Consider the following 5,492-nt stretch of genomic DNA (forward strand, 5'->3'; position numbering starts at 1 on the left):
CACACACACACACACACACACACACACACACACACACCCCTACATAGCCCAGATAGGGAGCCCACAACAAAGTAAGGATATTATAAAGTTCACCTTGGTGAATGAATGAGTTTTATTGAGGTTACTTATAGGAATAAAGTTGATGCTTTATTACTGGGGTATAAATGATCCTAAGACAGCTGCACCACCAAAATCCACTCCAGCATGGATGGCAACCCACAAAAACTGGAAACCTGGAACACACTGCAGCCTACAGCTGAGAGTCTGGAGCCTGAAGGTCCTTAGGTTGGAGGCCCTGGCTGAGAGAGTGTTTTATTGGTTCACTGATGAGTTATATCTCATCAATTACGACATTTAAAAGTCTGGAATGTACAGTTTGAATATTATTTACTAAGTGGGTCTGATAAGATCCTTCCCATCACGCCTCAAGGGATTTCCTTTTTCTGCATTGTCTCATCATCCTGTAGAGTGTTACCTAATTCTGGAAAATACAGTTTTGCTTGAGGTAAAATATACATTCATAAAGATGACCGAATAATAACCATAGCAGTAAGAATGTACTCCAAAGATGTCTTAAGTAAATATTTTTTTTAACAAAATGAAAATACAATAACGTAAAACTTTTGTGATGCAGTTAACAGCATATTTGGAGAGCAAGTTCTATCAACCAAATGCTAATACTGGAAGGCAAAGAGGTCTGGAATCTATAATGTCAGTTTTCACTTTAATAACCCAGAGAAGACAGCTGGGTACCGCCATAAACAAACAGAGGGAAGGGAATGACAAAGATCGGAACAAAATTAAAAAATTGAAACATGAAAAGAGTAGGACCAATAAAACCCAAATGAAAAGTTCGGTTCTTGAAAAGTTTTGATTCTTGAAAAGTTTAATCATTTGATAGGAAGCTGCTGGAAAGCAGAAGAGAGAAGAGACATACGTTAGTAACGGCAGCAGAGTTGTCACTCTGGACTCTGTAGGCACTAAGAATGTGCAAGAGATTGCTGTGAGTAGCTCTCTGCACCTGCACTTCATAATTAAGATAAAGTAGACCGATTTCTTCAAAGAGGCAAACAATAAGAAACAGAGTACCCAAACAGTCTCATATTTGTATAAAGTTTAAATTCATACTTTAAAATAGCATGAACGAGAAAACTCTCAGAGGATTGACAAATGCCAAATAGGTTTTTTTTTTTTAAGAAATAAAACCAATTTTGAATGATATCATTGATAAAATAGGTACAAGTCAAATTTCCAATTTATTAAGTACGCAGAATTTACCAATATCCAAAGCAGATGAAGTCAGTCCATATAGGAAAACTGCAGGCCTCCTCAAGAACAGACCCCAAATCCTCAATAAAACCGTAGCAAAGTGAGCCTAGCGTGATCATAACAGTCCCTCAAGTAGCGTTCCTCTTGGGAACGCAAGGCTGGTTCTGCATTCAAAAGTCAACTAACATTCACCTCGCTAACAGAAAATAGCCATGTTGATAGATTCAGAGATATCATTTAAAGAAGTTCTCAAGTAGTCGGAGGAAAAGGGACTCTAACTCAACTTGCAAAGGTTCTCCGGATGAGTCCATGTTCAGAGCACAGGCTAAATATTTAACCTGTAAAAGCAGAGGTGGGGTAGCAACTCTCAGTGCTCCTATCCAGCCTTCTAATACAAGTTCTATCAGATTATATATAAGTTATATCTGATTATATATAATCAGAAGAGTGGACTTAAAAACAGAGAGGAAGAAATAGAATGGTTCCTGTTCACAGGAACAACGATAAATCCCAAAGAACCTATTTTTAGTTACTCTTTTTTTGTGATAGGGTCTCACTATGTAGTCTTGGCTAGCCTGGAGCTTGCTACATAGACCTGGCTGCCTCTGCCTCCTGAGTGCTTGGATTAAAGGTCAGCAACACCACACCAAGTTTAAAGAACCTATTTTTAAGAGAATCAACAACTAATATCCTATTGAATAACAATTGGGAACATTTTTTTTTAAATTTGGGACAGTTCCTCAATAAATTGAAATTTTGCTTAGGTATGAGACTAATAAAATATTTTCAAATTCTGTCTGCTGACTATCCTAAGATATTAATGGTTATGGAAATAAAAAAACAGAAATAAAGTATGTTTATGGTTAGAAGATGTAATATCAAGATACCAATTCGTTTCAAATTTTTAGAGAGGTTCAATGCATTCATTCCTGATAAAAACAGAGGAGCATTTTTTTTTCTTTTTATATTGCATCAGCTAGAATCAACTCAGTGGTCCCCAGTTGCATCAATGGAGAGCAATTGTAGACTATTTTCAGCAATAGAAAGTTGAATATTTTATACATGTGACAGCATGGCTGGATATAAAATATGGCAGATTAAGTTTAAGAAGTCAGTCAACAGTCAAAAGGCTCAGTGTAAAGGATATTCTGGAAAAGTTATGACTGTAGAAACAGGGTTCAGTAGTTGTAAGGCTTAGGTATGATGAGTGGTTTGTATATCTTTGATAATACGGGGGATTTGTGTATATGGGGGTGGGGGATGTAGCTTGTTCTATACCCTACTTGTGATAGAGCCTGAATGAAATACTATATGTTAAAAATTAAGAAACTGAATTAAAAATTACAGTAAAATGTAAAACAAAAAGATAAATGATGATATAAAATTATTTAAAAACCATCTACTTTACATATACAACATATATAGATATATTAATAAGACATATTGATTGTTTCACATACAAATTTTAATAACTCTACTCATTAACACAGTTAAGTATTGATTTTTTTTCAGACAAAAGAGAAAACTAGAAGATAGACAATCAGGATCACTGTGGGTAACATCTTTGAGACTGTTATTTATATACATTTTAAAGTGGAAGAATGTTTAATATTATTGAAAATGACATATTTATTTAATTGGTAGCTATTTAATTTAATTGGTACACTATAAAATACATGGCAAATGAAATTTCATACAATGTTTCTTGCTATTCACAGTTTACTAAATAACACAATTTAGTGTTATCGTAAGTTCTAAGGATTTGGAAAATAATTTTTAAATCAGATGTTAAGTCTTATAGTTAGAAAGGTTCATAATACTAAACTTGTTCTTTATTGCAAATAGATTTTTTTCATAGAATATACTATGATATAGTTTCCCCTCCCTCAACTTGTCCCAGATTCTCTCTGATTTCCCACCAACCCAAATCTGTTGGGAGTCAGACCATGGGTCAAATAGCTGAGGTGCATATTTTTTATATCAAAGCAGACCTGGACTCCAGGTTCTCTCAGCATCCCTCAGTACCTACCTGTTACAGGGCACATATTACCCTCTGCTCTGAATTTTCTAGCTAAGGAACTTGGCTCCCCACCCTTCTTCATTGTCTATGCTGGCTTTCTTTCTCTTCCTTCTCCCCTCTGTTTCCTTCCCAAGGTGATTTTCCTGGCCTTGTTTCTTAGAACCTGTGAACTCACCCAAGAGAGGCTTGCCAAAAACCCACTATATATATTTTAATCTGGTTTGAATTGACTCATTTCACAGCAGAGAAGCAATTTATCATTTCTCCCCTCTCTCTCTCTCTCTCTCTCTCTCTCTCTCTCTCTCTCTCTCTCTCTCTCTCTCAGTCTCTCTCTCTCATTGGAATACAAATAGCATCTAAGAAAAAAAGATAAAATAAAAACTAACCAGAATAGGACAAAAAACAAACAAACAAAAAGAAGAAAAAGAGTCAAAGAAAAGGCACAAGAAACACATATAGACACAGAGAGACACATTTGCATACACAGAAATCCCAGAAAAATTCAACACAGGAAACCATAATATGTATGCAAAAGATCTGTAGGAAAGAAAGAAGGATAGAAGGGAAAGGAAGGGAAGAGAAGGGAAGGGAAGAGGAAGGGAGGGGAGGGGAGGGAGAAAAGAAGAAAAATAATGCCCAAAGCATTATGTGATTAAGAACCTGTAAAATTGCCATTGAGTTTGTTTCATGTGAGCCTTGGACTACTGCTGGGTGGTGAGGTCTATCCTTAAGGCTGGTTCTGTTGGAAAAAAAACCCAAACAAACAGTTTTCTTCCTTTAAGGGTGATTATCAATTGGAGATAGCTTCTGGGTTAGGGCTAAATCAAAATATTGTTTTATAGTTAGGTTTGAATAAACCTGAAATTTTTTTAAAAACTTTTTTCTGTTCCCCCAGATCCAATCCCCCAGTCTCTTCCCCGTTCTGCAGCAGAACCCCATGGCAGTCCCCCTACCCTCTCATTTCCTGTGGATCCCATAGATCTTCCTTTTCAAACCCCCTGCCCCCATTTGTTGCTTTTTCCCAGGTCCCAACTCCAGCAGGCACTCCCATCTAAGCCACAGGCCATGTCTACCAGAAAACAGGTAGGTTACCTACAGACCTTCTCTTTTCTCTGTCTTCCAAGTTCCAATCCCCCTGTCTCATCCCAGCTGTGTTGTAGAATGCCTCTGGTAACCCCCACTCCCATCTGCCATAGAAGCCACAGATCTTACTCCTTCTAACATCCCCACTCCTCAAAGACCCTGAACCCAGCAGGCACCCCCCTGCTATCCCAAGTTCCCTTCCTTTTATGGCAACAAGTAGGGTGAAGGCAGGTCCACACCTCTCCTGTTGCATCTGAGATTCAATACCTTAGTTTCTTTCCCAGCTCTATAACAGCAAATCTGCTGTGGTCTCCCTTTCCTCTGTGACCCCAGTCCCAAGGGATTAAGGAAGACCTTTTCTTCCAACTTTCCTTCCACCAACCCATCCCAGAATCCTAGCCCCCAACACCAGTAGGCATTCCCTAAATGCTAAAAAGACCAGGAAAACGGCCACCACACTCTCCCAAAATCTAGGGAAGAAACAAAATCCAAGGAACAAAACAAACATCTGACAAAGACAAATCCAGAAATCAGCACCTAGCCCTTTAATTATTCCAAATGGAGATAGCTAGAGGCCAGTGCAAAACCGCCATAACCATAAGGACGATGTCTGTACTTGAGCCCAGCTATCCTACCATTTGCAGGCCCTGACTACCCCAACACAGATGAAGCATGAGATAAAGACCTTAAAAACAAGTATATGAAGACGATGGAGGGCCTTGAAGAGGAAGTGAATAAATCCTTTCAAGAAATCCCGGAAAAGAAAAACAAACAGTGTGAGGAAATGAATAAAATCCTTAAAGAAAGCCAGGAAAAAAAACAAACAAAAAGCTGGAGGAAATGAATAAATCTCTTAAAGAAACCCAAGAAAACAAAAACAGTTGAAGGAAATGAATAAAAGTGCTCCAAAGATTTGAAAATGGAAATAGAATCAGTAGAGAGAACATAAAGAAAGAAAATTCTGGAAATTAAAAATTTAGGAATTTAAACAGGAACTACAGCTTCAGCAACAGTATACAAAAGATGGAAGAGAAAAATCTCAGGCACTGCTGATACAATAGAAAAAGTGGCTCTCCGGTCAGAAAAGCGCCGGGGTAGCTAGGGCGCAGGGTCGGCTGAC

Source organism: Mus caroli, chromosome 16 (assembly GCF_900094665.2).
Source record: "Mus caroli chromosome 16, CAROLI_EIJ_v1.1, whole genome shotgun sequence".
NCBI lineage: Eukaryota > Metazoa > Chordata > Mammalia > Rodentia > Muridae > Mus > Mus caroli.